This window comes from Acipenser ruthenus, chromosome 2 (genome assembly GCF_902713425.1).
Source record: "Acipenser ruthenus chromosome 2, fAciRut3.2 maternal haplotype, whole genome shotgun sequence".
In the NCBI taxonomy this organism is placed as follows: Eukaryota; Metazoa; Chordata; class Actinopteri; order Acipenseriformes; family Acipenseridae; genus Acipenser; species Acipenser ruthenus.
The window spans coordinates 39,142,414-39,157,250 of record NC_081190.1 but is presented as its reverse complement, the minus strand read 5'-3'; the positions used below and the strand labels follow the sequence as shown (position 1 = coordinate 39,157,250).

The following is a 14,837-nucleotide window of genomic DNA, read 5'->3' as shown; positions in this document are numbered from 1 at the left end:
ATATAATTTTGGCCTTGCCCTTCTTTTTGCCAATTTAAAGCCCTGTGGCCTATTGCACAAAAGTGGTTTAGAGAGTTATCCTGATAACTTCCAGGTTTAATTGTGAAAGTCAGGCTTAGTCTATCGCACAAAACAAGATAATAATAAGAACTCAGGCTTAAATCCATGGTAATTTATTGTGATTAAACTAACCTGCTTCAGAGCAGATTAACAAAAATTAATCCTGACTTTTAAAACTGAAAAAAGGCATCACCTTTTATACTGAGAGTGGTTGATGTTGGTGCTATAATTATAAGGGCTTTTCGTGGGGAAAGGGTGTTCAGTGATCGTCAGGATCCGGTTAATAATCCAGATTCCACCCTGTCCGAGCGATCCCGCTTCTCTATGGATGGTATCCTGTATCTGGCGGATCTCCTAAGACCCTCCCTTGAGTAACCAACCCGACCGTTACTCATATACAGGTACTCTGCATAGGTCTAAGATTTATGGCCTGTGGAACATTTTTGTATACAGTCAGCGATGTCAAAAATCTTAATAAGGCAAATATATGCAGAGCTATAAGGAAAGTGTACCTTGCACTGAAGAAGTTGCTGCCATTTTATGAAATTTCCCAGACGTGGTCCAGTGAAGCTCAACAAGGAGGCATTCAACGCTATTGCAGGTAATTATTATAATATATATTTAATGTTTTTGTCCATATAAATAAGGTAAAAATATCTATATACTACTTTTTTTTTTCATTATTACTATCATTTTTTATGTTTCATTATTATTAACAGATTTTTGACTTATATAGGGTTTCCCAACGTGATTGGTGTGGTGGATTGAAATAAATAGTACCGTCTATTTATTCTTTAGGATGTCTACAAATTATGACTGTACATCATTTCCTATTAATCAAAATACAGCGGGATATAAATATAAATAATCTATAATATAAATAATAAAGTCAGGGGATTTGTGCTTGTGTACTCTGGATGCGACTGTATACTTACGCATTAACAGAGTCAGCTACAGTTTGCCAGGCTACCACCCTGGCTTTATTGGCAGTAGCGGTGTTTTTTTTTTTTTGGTTTTTGTTAAAAATTCTTCAACATTATCATACGTTGAAACTAAAATGTGTTGCTCGGAAGCAGTAAAAAAAAAAAAAGTTGCCCTTTCGTTCTCCATTTTTTCAGATGACCATTAATAAAGATTACCATGACAAACAACACACTCAAACAGTTTGGCTGCACGTGCAAAGATAGAAACATTGACCTGGCTTGAGTTATCTAGAATAAATTTAAACTCAGTCTACGCTCTTGCAACATTACCCTGCTAAGTTATATCCTGTTAACTCAACTTAAACTAAACCCGACTTTTTTAAACCACTTTTGTGCACTAGGCCCCTGGTGTTTCATATTTAATCCTGGTTATTGTAATGCCAGTAAAACGCTATTCATTTGTGGAGTACTGTAAATAGGATTACTTTCACATGACATTGTTGGACTGTAAACCGTTTAATATTGTGGATTGTTACTGTAATGCCAGCAATAGGCTAAACAGGTGTTTCCAAAATCCCTTTACTACAGTGTTAGTGGAAGATTCCAACTATGATTCTCACAACACTGCTGGACATTTGTTTTCTGGACTGTTGAAATATAATTAAGTTGTTCTGCTTACTTTCATGTTAGCAATGAGCCAAGTGATGTTTATAAATATTATGGCAGGTAAGTGTCTTCAGGAGCTTTACTTACTATTACAGCAACAAGAGTCTGATTGAAAATGTAATTACAAAATGTGGTAATACTTATTAACTTACTTATTTTAACTATCAACATTATATTTATGCTCAAATGCCATATTATCAATACAGTAATAAAAAGTGGATAAAACAGAATTGGTCATTTTTGAAAAAAGAAATTTGCAATTCCCCAGAATGGAAAATCAGTAGCCCTACAGGCCTATAACATATATGGAAGAATACATTTACTAAACAGAACATTTAACTTTTTTAAATGTAAGAAAACAAACGTAAACTAATCAATGTACAAAGTCTAATCTAGTTCAATAGCATGCCGTTTTCAGAGACTTTCGTTTGGTAGGTCAAATTTGCACTATATGCATTATAAAGCACAAACAAGGTTGTTTTTTTGTAAACTTTCTGCTGCTTTATTTATTTTATTTAATAAATTTGGAATCACCAATTATTTCTCATTTTCTCCCGAATTTGAAAAACCCAATTTTTTTTTTTTTATTTCAACCCGGCTAACTGTTGCCACCGCCGTGCTGACTTGGGACAGACGAAGATGGACACACGCGTCCTCCGAAACATGTGCTGTCAGCCGTCGGCTCCTTTTCACTCTTGCAGGCCTGCCATGCAGCCACCTCAGAGCTACTGCGTCGGAGGACCACGCAACTCTGGGCAGCAGGTGGGCCAGGGTGTCCTCGACTCAACACGCACCAGCGACCCCTATAGTCTGGCCGGGCACCTGCGAGCTTGCCTGTAAGCTGCCCAGAGCTGCGTTGTCCTCAGACACTGTAGCTCTGAGTTGGCTGCACCTTGAGACTGCAGTGTGAAAGAAAGTGATCAGCTGACGGCACAAGCTTCGGAGGACAGCATGTGTTCGTCTTCGCCGCTCCCAAGTCAGCACGGGGGTGGTAGCGGTGAGCTGAGCCTAAAAATAATTGGATATGCCAAATTGGGAGAAAATAATAAAATAATTGACAATTACTAAATTTTTTTAAAAAAAGAAAAGAATGGTGCTAAAGCAGTGGTTCCCAACCTGTGGTCCGTGAGTAAACTCCAGGAGGTTGGCCACAGTTTGGTTACGCAGTTTCTACACAATTACTACTAAGCAACACAACAAACAGCTTTAACTACATGATATATAATTATAAGATATCTATGTAGTCTGCATTTTTGCCCTTGAAGGCACATTTGTCTTATCAAAATTAGCCTTTTTTTTAGCCAGCATTACTTTAAAAAAAAATCTACATCTCACATTCACGTAAATGCACATCTTTCTAATCTGTGCTCCTTCTACTGTGTGTGTTGACTGTTTTGAGGGGAAAAAACACGTAATCTGGCTGTTCCAGCCTTTTTGCTCCTCAAAGTAGCGTACTGCACTGAATATTCCTAATCGGTTGGAATGACTAAATTAAAACAAAAAACCATTAAAACCACAGTTTAGTACTTTTCATTTTCAAAAATATAAAATATGTGCTACAGTGTTGCCATGGATATAGGAATCTACCTATTTCCATACTTTTTTGGAGAGGTTAGCTGCATATAGTAACAAGTTAATGCGAAACAAAGAGGCTATATTTGTAGCTTGACTTGTGAACTGTGTGGTCCAGTGGTTAAAGAAAAGAGCTTGTAATGCTGGGACCAGCATTGGCATTTACAGATACGGGATCCGAGGACGACCCAAGCCCCAGTGCGTTAATATTTTCAGGAGGTTTTGTCAAACTAAACTCTTAAACCTGTACAATTGAGACGCCATTTATCTACAAAAGCATTCAAAATATGATATATATATTTTTAAACAAAAAAAAAAAACAGGAACTTTGCCATTAACATCTTTCAATTCGCAAAACGACAACATTCCTTGCTGACCTGGTAGCGAAGATGGTGGCACGAAAGGAACAGACGGGTATTTTATAGTAAAGTAAGCAGAGGTAGTTAATATGTTACAACATATGCAGCCCACTAGAGAAAGCTGCCATGCTGCGTATAGCCTTTTTTATAAGCTCAATCTGTGGAGAATGGTAGATGTATCTGTGTGTGTGAATGTGAGAGTCAGTCAACACAGACCGTAGGTAAAGGACAAACACTTGTGGGTTCGGGTAGCAGGTCTTATTAAAAGGGGTCTGGTCACAGGTAAGACAGTGCTGCAGTGGGTTGCGAGTTTGGGTCGGGTCCAGTAAGTGGGTCCGGGTCGGAAGCAGGTCGTAAGACCCGCACAGGACTCTGCCAAGGTGATCCCTTTATTGACAAAGGTTGGGAAACACTGTGCTAAAGGAATAAATGAGCACAACACACACTTTTTTTCATAAGGGATGAACTACCCACAAAATATCCATCTGGGGGTATTTTGGGTATGAAAAAAATTAAGAGCGCTTTGTAGTTGAGGATGGAAAACCAGTGTTCAGAGCACTCAGGATTCAGGTAACAGCTACTGGGAATACATCACCCATCCCTGTAGTGAAGCTCTGGCATGTAAATTCATAGTATACTCTTAAAATCACATTCTCAATTAAAATAAAATTAAAACACACTTTGTATACAGTACAAGGTAAGCTTGTATTGCAGGAGCACATTGTGGCCAAGTAAATAACTGCAGCTAAAACAGATTTAACAGTGACAGTTCCAGAACGTTATCCTTCACATGTATTTTTCTTTTGCCATTTAATGTAAAGCTGATGAGTTAATCAAATGCATTAATAAAGTATCACCAATACAGAACAGATGAACAGGTCAATATAGATTACGAATAGTCAATTCAGAGGCGATCTGAAAATTTGCATCGCCAATACATAATAGAACTCTATTTAACATTTATTGTAGTATCCTGTTTCTCAACTGCAATTCTGCATGCAATTCAATTCAAATTCAAACTGATGGAAAATACTTGGATTTTCTTAATCTTTTGTAGGAAAAATGTAACTACTGTAAGAGCACTTAAACATCTTAACGTAGCTGCTTTAAAGCAGAAAGCGTAATGTTAAAATTAACAACTTATTTTTTTAATTAATACAATGAGTTGACCACTGTGTATTTCTTTAAATAGCCATTTTAAAAATGTATTTAAAAAATGACATTATACTGTGGTATGATGATAACCGTTGTATATTTGAAAGTTGTCATACCGTCAAAATGTAATACCGTGATATCCCTTGTCAGCAAACAGAAACACAGGGTGGGAACTTTGACAGCTTTGTGCAGATGGTCATATCCAGAAATTAGCTTGACCTATTTTTTTGCTTCAGGTCAAACAAAAACAGACATTCTGTTTGTTACCAGCTCACCAGGTATGTTATTTTTTTCTAACCATAACATGCACAACTTTTTTTTTTTTTTTAATTACTGTATTGTTACTGTAGACTGACTCCCTTGCTAACACGAAGAACAAGCTCACTGTCTGCATGATGCAATATGTGAATATGAATTAGACAACAGGTACAACCAGAAGGTGACTGAACCATTAGCTCTTTCCAGATCAAAGAAAAAAATGTGAATGAAAAATAATGTAAAGTATACAGCTCATAAATCAGTTTTATTTAGTCTCACTTAAGCCACGTTCACTAGTGCTAAATACAGGGTTTTTGCTGAATTGTAATTTGCTGATTTCAACCAAATCTTAATCTTAAAAGCCAAGTAGTCCAATATCAGTGCTAATGGTGGTCTGTGAAATGAGGTGAAAATGTTGTTTTCACTAGTCACCACTGTTTAACAGAAACCAGGGTTCGACATTAACCATGGCCCAGCGGCCCAGGGCCAGTAGTTATGATGCACCACAGGCCCAACTGGGCCGGGAACATTTTTTAACTGTATAATGTATATAGTATAGTGCACATGGCTTCCGTTTCATGAACGCAGGAAAATGTGTCGCTGTGTCAAAAAGCTGAAATAAATTTACAAACCCATTTTTAAAAACATACCCACCCCCCACCCCCATAACGGTGTAAATGAACTTGTCCAAACTTTCCCACCGCACATTGTATTTGCTGTACAGTCAGCATCTGAGACTGCGTACTGAAGTGCTGTTGGTAATACAATTACAATTCTTTTTTTTTTTTTTTTTTTTTTTTTTTTAATAACTAAAAAACCAACTGCAATAAGCCAAAAATAAAGTGTTTAAATCAATAAAGATAAAAGACAGAAATTATATTTTAAAAAAAAAAGACGAAAATAGAGTGGCGTGGAAGAAAGACTTCATCTTGTTTCATGATGACAGTCAAACAAATGTCAGTTACCCAGACTTGCAGATAAAACAGCAGCTTTTTTGTTGGGAATTCAACATTTAGTTGCCCTCATATCCAGTCTCACAGTAATATTTCACAAGATAATAGGTGTTTGTCTGCTGTTGTGACTGCAGCGAAAAAAGATGCACCGATGAATACCCAGATATGCCACATGGAGGCTGGACAACGGGATCAAATTGTCTAACGTTCTGATTTGGGATACAATGTGTTCAGGTCAGAAATGCCATTCACAACCTCTATAGGACTCGTTCACATCAGCAGTAAGATTGGTGCTGACTTAGGAGAGGCTACAAGCGAAAACGATCTGAGAACGATTATTTTTATTATGTTTATTGTATGAATAGTGTTTATTATTAGGATTAGTATAAGTCTGTTAACCTTTTAGCGTTGCTGTTACCATAAGGTAACAGCTTGGTAGCTGGTTTGCTTGTAAAAAAAACGAGCGTCATTTGTATACATACATTCAAATCTTAACTACAGTATTTTCATTTTCTGACAAGCACACCAATATGTGTATGTTAAATGGCTGACATAATACATAATGCATATATTGAAAGGCTTCACTTAGCCACTTTATTTGAGACATGGGCTCTCTTTGGGTTACAGTACACATTACTAAACATGGAAATGAAAAAACATCATGAAAGAATATGCATGAAAGCTAAAGTTTTTCTTTTTTCCCCCCTTTTGTTTTTTTTCAGGAGAATATGTAGAGCCCTGGTAATTTTCTAAATGCAATTTAAGAAAACATTTATATTTTTGAAAAAATACTTTGTTCTTCTTGTCTTAATTTGTAAGTATGACTGATTTGTCTTTGGTAGTTACAGACCTAGGAAGAGATTAGTATCCAGATTAGAACAGCCACAATAACCACTGCAGGCTCTAGTAAAAAAAAATATTTTCACAATAATTCTCACCTGGGTTTCAGTTTCTCATTGGTGCACTCCCCTTTTCAACTAGGAAGTTCTAAATGCTGTGCATAAATCAGAATACATACTGTATAGAAAAAATACAATGCCCACATCCCCATTTTAATAATGGTTGAAGCGAATGGGAATTATTATTATTATTATTATTATTATTATTATTATTATTATTATTATTATTATTTATTTCTTAGCAGACACCCTTATCCAGGGCGACTTACAATTGTTACAACATATCACATTATACATTATTTCACACTTTTTTTTTTTTTTTTTTTTTTTTTTACAGATATCACATTATTTTTTACATACAATTACCCATTTATACAGTTGGGTTATTACTGGAGCAATCTAGGTAAAGTACCTTGCTCAAGGGTACAACAGCATTGTCCTCCACTGGGGATTGAACCCACAACCCTCCGGTCAAGAGTCCAGAGCCGATACTTCACAAATAACTATTGAGGTGGAGTACAATCCTTAAACATTTTAACTATAGTAAATTATACATAATATGTGTGTGTGTGTGATTATATATATATATATATATATATATATATATATATATATATATATATATGTATATATATATATATCCCCATGCGTAAGCATTAGTCCTGAACTGTTCTACAGAACATTTTCTCTGGTATAGCTAAGACATGCCCTTATCTTTTGAACAGTTTTAACACATGCATTGTATAGGCTGCAACAGAACCAACAGAGTATGCTTAAAATATGCCCCAATGTTACAGGCGTGCTTGGACTAAAGTAGGTTACCATGTCCATGTAACAGAAAATATGGTGGCGAGTACTTATTTTGTGGAATCTGTGTTAATAAAAACATTGCATGTTTAAATGCCTGGTTCTGGAGCATTTGGTGTCCTTTAATAGTGAGAGCAGTAGGGGGTGCCTGGTTGAGTATAACAGTTGGTTGTCCTTTGATCTTTATAGAATTTTGCTTTTGTACATTCTACTACTACGCCTTTTTGTACTTCTTTCTTTTAGACAGAAAAAGTTCTGTTTGTGGCTTTTAGTGTTTGTTTCTTATTGTTAAAATTGTCAAAACCTTAATAAATAAAGAAAGAAGAAAAAAATGTATACCATAACATTAACTGTACTTTATACTTTTTCCTCAAAGACCTCCAGTTTTTTTAGTCCTGGACCCTCAATGGAAAAAAGTTTTGAAGTGCCCTGGTACTGTATTTAAATCTTATTTTGAGCAGTGAAAAATGCATTAAAAAGAGACAGCAAACCTACAGCTTGTAATATTGAAAGCTACAATAATGAAAAAAAAATAGAAAAAGACTTTTATAATAAAATATTTTACTTATAATACAATGAGCAAGTGCACTTACGATACAAGAAATACTATCGGCTTGCACGTGCCTTTATCAAATATAACACTGGCACCGATACAGTACTGTAACGTTTAATGTTATTCAGCTAGTTAACAAAAACAATTTTGAACGGCTTTTCAACTGTTAAAACCTACATAACAAAGTAACAAACAAAAAATATCAGTTCAGCAGTTATTGATGTGCACATTTCCACCGCTTCTTGTTTTTTTAACCCAGGCATGTCTTGGGACAGATAAATGACAGTTAATAACAAACAATATAGTGCTAGTGTAACAAAAAAAATTGATTATTTCTGTCATGGGTGGATGTGGCGATAACAAATGAACATCCATGACAGAAATACCAACATTTTCTTTTTTTTTTTATGACATGTCTTGTCTATACTATGAATGCTTACATCAACAAATACATACTTTATATACATATTTAACTTTGTTGTAAACACACGGCACTGTACAAGTTAGTTTATGAAGGACTATATTAAAACAAATATTTGTTATTGTAATGCGTCTTTTGAAATCACCACATTGAAGCATACCCGTTTTAAATTACAAGCGATTGTATAGGCTTACTAGTCACTAATTAATAAATAAATGTAAACAAATACACTAGTTACTTTAGTTATGTAATCTATTTTATTTTAAAGCCGTGAAATTTCTCTATTAAAATATCCTCTTGCAAATGAGATAAGTTTACTTCCATCAAAAAATATTTCATATTTTGTGATTTTTTGCAAGCAGTGTTTTTAAATGACACGCAGTATGCTTAACAATAGAATGTATTTGCTGTGCAGTACGTCACAATGGATTAAAAAAAAAGTTTCATGAGACAACAAAAATAATTCAAGGAAATTTAGCCTTGAGTGGTATAAATGTAATATTTTCAAATAGAATAAATCTGTTAAAGTGCTGACACGGAGAAACGGGTGCTGACTGTAGCTAAAAGTGTGATGTATGTATAAGCATCAAACTATCTATATTCCAGTCACCTGGACATTCATCCACCGCAGAGATATTTATATAACTGCAGCCTTACAATTTAATTTAGACATTTTTTTTTTCTTCTTCAAAATAAATGATTAAAAAACATTTACAGTTATGAATCAGCAGTATTTACAGAATTAATAAAGCCATTTTCTTCGCTAAACATAAAAAAAAGACTAACAGTGACATGCAAAAAATCTAATTATGATGCAAACCAATTTATTAAAATAATGTTAATACAAGTCATTTAGGTCCTGTGTTTAAAACTGCTTTAGTATGTCACAAAACAGAAAAACCCTATTTTTGGTAACTGGTATGCATTCACAGCTGTCCTTACCAGCCATACAATAAAAACAGGAACTTTAAATAAGCAGCCATCTGTCATAAGTTGCCATTGACAATAAATGTGGTCTGAACATGGTTCAGGCTACAAATCTACTTTTACAAGCTTACAATGGTTATGCATATACATTATAAACTATACAAAATAAGTGAAGGGATCACTCAAAACACATAAACACATGTATAATAAATAACATATTCAATAGGCATAGACCAATCAAATTGTAAACAGGATCTGTTATTGTTAAAGGGTATTTTTCATTATAACATAACCAAAATACTGCTTGTTTCTAATCAAAATCACACACAACTGTATATTATATATACTCTATACTGGAAGAATATTATGTTGTTTACTACTGAACACTATTTCTAACTGAAAAATGCTTCATTCTTACCCAATCCCTCTAAAAGTTGCTGCTCAGTTTAGAGAACATTCCCTTCTAGTAGTGCAGGCCTCAAGCCTGCCTACAAAACCATTAGGCTGTCAAGACTGGATACCATAATCATACGTCTATTCTAGGTTAAAACCACCAACAATTACATTATAATGCACAGATCTACCGAAACTGAATTTTGTTTTGAACTTAATAATATTCACTCTCGTTTTGCAAACTCATTGGGGCGTTGTGTCTATCTGAAAACAATACTGTCCGACAAAAAGCATCAGAAACCACCAATGCAAAACGTGGAATTGCATTTGTTTAATGCTATAAGCGCCTGATTCTAGCGTAACATTTCGTATGACTGGTTTGTTATTATTATTATTATTGTTATTAAATGTACTTGCTGTGAAAATTCTTATGTTAAATCTGGCGCTTCAATCTGGGCCCGAAGTCCTGCTGCAACCAGTCAGGATCGTCCGATAGAAGCAAGCTGCCCGCACAAAAGACAGGAATCTGAGATTAGAGGAAGGGAGGCCTGGATAGGGGCTCAGCGGGATCCTAAGGCTTTTTAAAATTCAAACAGCTCTTTGCCTGTGCAAATGAATCACTGTCTATCGATCTGCACAGACCGCTACCAAAAACCTCTGCTCGCAACCCAACCGCTCGCCTTTCAGATACAATAGGTTAATCTTTCGATTTACAATCTCACTGTAGCGACATAAATTAGATACATTTTAAAACTAACACCCGCAAAACGAAACATCCCAATACATTAAAATCAACCATAAACGTTCACCCCGCTATCTGTGTTTACAGAGTAGTATTTCCCGTCAGATTTCCATGCTTAACCTTTCAAAAAATTACTTTATTACTGCACCAAAGCTGGGGTTCATAAGCTTTTCATATTAAACAAATAAATGAAAGATATGCAAGTGTTTTATTTACTTATTACAAAAAAAAGCGGTATGATTAACAACATATCCACAATCAACGTTAAAAAGCCTAAATAGTAAGTGTATGCTTTTTGTTTACCTAATGTGACAGCAACTTACTACACTTGCAAACACATCTGCTCTAAAATGACACCACACTGATTACGTATTCACACATCATCATCAGTCAGATACAAACAGAGGCCGTCACTGACCTACCCTGACAAGCTAAGACTTTAATATTTTGCATACCGTACTGTACTAATCAATCTCCAATGAACTGAAGACATGTCCAAATTACATTCACCGCACATTTGTTTTTGATAACATTTGTCTAATTAAAGCTCAATACATTTTATTCTGTTCTGGCTTTCTACAATACCGGCAATCCACCCCAAACAACGAATGAGTTACATTATTTTGAATCCCTTCTATAACAACTTGCTGAAAGTTTAATATTTCTCGCTTTTATTAAACTAATTTACCTCAATGTTCAGCTGGTATAACAATGTGCGGTTCTTCTATAGGGATTTGCGGTTCACTATGCTTCTGCATTTTCAGGAAACTGTAGGCATTCATCAGCATGCAATTAGCATATTTATTTGTTTCAGTTTATCTTCCAGCCGCTGATGACATTGTAGTTTTGCTTTCAGAGACTTATTTCAAACTTCAGATTAAGTTTATTTCTTAGGGCACACAAGACCGTCATCACCCTTGAAATGGTGTCTAGTAATCATGTTTAATTAATTTAATTCATGGTCACAGACTATAAAACCTAGATGAGAAAAAACGAAACAAACGAAGTAACCTTGTACTTCTTAACAACTGTCATAAGACACTTTTCTTCATATAAATAATATTGGCGGTAGATAACTGTAATGGGTTTGTTTCCTTGATCGCATTTCATTTGAACATCGCTTTATATTAGTTTCATCTATAACTAGTAAGTAAAACTACAATCAGCACCGAACTAAAAGGTTTTCGTCACAAATGTGATACATCACGTTCTCCTCCATACAGATATATACAAGCACCATCGCTGGTTTATTTCCATGTTTGATCATGTGAATGGTTGTTGTTTTTATTGTTTCTCAGAGGCCTGTTTGGCCTCTCAGGGCTGGCTGAATCCTCGGACTCACAGTGAATGACAAAACCGCGGCACGGCGCCTCTCAGCGGGCACAGCGCATACAACCACCAAAATAAAAAAACGACAGTAAATTCCTCACAAGTTGGACAGTAGAAGCACATGAAACCAAATATGTACAAACCCACAAAAAGTAAATTAATTACCTCAGAATGTTTGTTTTGTTGGAAAAAAATAAAATAAAACAAAAAGCCTGTCAACGATCCGAGTCCGTCGCTCTCTCCCACTCACAGCTCTGTGAAATAATATAACAACAATAATCCGGGTCGGGAGGGTTCGCTCTTCCGTCTCACTGCAAACATGTAGACTCGAACGGGGGTTACTAAGGAAACATTTGTTTAGCAAATCTCTTCTAGATTTTCATACCTTGAACGTGGACATGTTTGTAAATTTCGAAGGTTTTGTTAATATTATGTAAAAAAAAATCTGAGGCGGCTGCCTGTGATAAACGGATCCACTCAGACTGTCTCGTTCGCTCTTTCTCCCTCTCGCAGAACAAAATGCCGACCGGAAGTGCCGTTGCAGGAATGACTCCCTCCACAGGCGCCAAACCAACCAGCAGCAACACACTCACTTCCGTTGCTCGCTGCTCTCCATGCATACAGCAAGCACTGCTGCGAGACGCAAGTGGCTACAGCCATAATGTGCTCAGGTAAACAGTGCACTGGACAAATTAGGGAATTTGAAATACACAGCACAGGGTTGGTTGGCATACTACTATACCTTAATCTCAATAAATGATATGGCCTTCTTTACACGTGACAAGTTAGGCAGTTATGTTTGGGCTGCTGTGGCCTCTTGTTCTGGTGTCTGGATTTTTTAGATCTGGTTTTTAAATATTTTTAATTGTATTGTTTTGAAGCACAATGGCTTAGATATCAGGCTAATATTTGAGAAACTGAATGGCTATTTTCATAGGCCCTTAAGCAACTGATAAAACAATAACTTATGTGTTTATTAAGAACCTATGTGATCAGAAATAAATACTTTCCCGTTCATTTGCTTCTCATAGTACAATAATTCACAAAAATGAGCATTGTGTTTCCATTGTGCTTTTTAATAATCATGTATGACAAGCAGTGACGAAGTTAACATGTGACTGATAAAATTAAAAATATGAATTTTGCAAATGCCAGACCTATTCCTATAGGGAAACAGATGAATTGGATTACATATAAAATGTAGTAACTACAGCCAGTAAAGAATTTGCTTTTTTGTGTGTTTTACAATAACCTTTTTACAATTATCACTACAGTACAGTTACAACACAATTATTATTATTTATTTCTTAGCAGACGCCCTTATCCAGGGCGACTTACAATTGTTACAACATATCACATTATTTTACATTATACAGATATCACATTATTTTTACATACAATTACCCATTTATACAGTTGGGTTTTTACTGGAGCAATCTAGGTAAAGTACCTTGCTCAAGGGTACAACAGTAGTGTCCCCCACTGGGGATTGAACCCACAACCCTCTTGTCAAGAGTCCAGAGCCCTAACCACTACTCCACACTGCTGCCCAGCGGGTGGGTGTTCCTCTGGTTGGTTGATTGTCAGAAATATTATAAACTATGTATAGTAACTAACTACAAATCACACATAAATTGACAAATGCTACATTGTACACATGGCTGTAACTATCTATGAGGACACTGAGTTTGTGTCCTTGGTTGTTTTTTTGTATCATAAATGCTGATGCTGATGTAAAAATTCTGCTAAAGTACAAAAGACTCCTTAATTTTCTCTGTTGGTTCGTCGTGTAACATAGATTTGGAGGTTGAATAGTAAATACCAAGCAGTCATATAAATACTGCCAGCTATAGCTTGAAACCTGAGTTTGACCTCGGTAGAATGTCAGCTCTGGTAATGGTCCTGATTGTACATATACAGTAACTAAACTCCCGGAATGAGAGCTAGAAACTATAAATAAATAATAATTAAAAAAAAGAATGCATCAACAAAATGCTATATTAAAATAACTTTTAAAACAGCTTTGTGTCATGCTGTCCAAACTTTATTTCCCTCAGCTCCAAAGTCAGGAAAGTTATATATTGCATTGTCCTTGCCTATTCTTTCTCCTCATAAAATATCATTCTAGCAACTTGCATGCTGTGTGTTTTTAACTTGAAAGTACAAAAATACAATACAATGGCTGTTCAATTAAAATGGTACCTTGTCCAGCCCAGGATGATTTAAGAGGCATTAAATAAGTTGGTCTGTCTGTCTCTCATTCGATTGTAAATGTTATATTTACATTGGCAATTGATATGTTAATATGTATATAACTCTATGTTACATATCTATTTAAATATCTACAAAAACAAAGCACCCTTGGTTGCTTAATCTTAGAGGTATGTCAAGACCATGAAACCAACAAATTGGCAACCATCTTAGGTTACAAGCTAAAGTGAAGGGTGTCATTAGATTATGCCTAAGGAGAATCCTGTGTACTATATATACAGGCCCCACAGGCAATCTTCTACATTTATCTACATTTATAATAAAAATATATTCCAATTAATTGTTCTACTACATATCTGTTTTGTAACTTCAAGAGTCTTTGAGAATTTTCCTTAATAAGTCAAAACGTAATGGAAGTCAAGGACTAAGCTTCATGTGGCTACCCAAAATAAACCTGGGTTGTCCCTGCAGTGCTTACATCTTTGGAATACATTTGAAGCCTTCTCAAAAGTACTGCAATATATAAAAGTAAAAATTACACTTTAACAATTATAACTATATTCTATTATTCAAAATATAGCTCCAAAATCATATTATTTAACTTAACAT

The 14,837-nt window shown here is 35.3% G+C and overlaps 1 protein-coding gene across 7 annotated transcripts in view; it reads right to left on the bottom strand.

Annotated features, from left to right (window-relative positions):
• Positions 1 to 12,681, bottom strand: part of LOC117408895 (nipped-B-like protein) — a 97,635-nt gene extending 84,954 nt beyond the window's left edge. For 5 of the 7 annotated variants that reach the window (XM_058995738.1, XM_034014311.3, XM_058995745.1 and 2 more), the window contains exon 1: positions 12,183 to 12,681. The gene's annotated coding sequence lies outside the window, so the exon portion shown is untranslated. The remainder of the gene's footprint in view (positions 1 to 12,182) is intronic. The other 2 variants (XM_058995733.1, XM_058995735.1) reach the window with 2 other exon arrangements.
• Between the last annotated feature and the right edge of the window lie 2,156 nt (positions 12,682 to 14,837).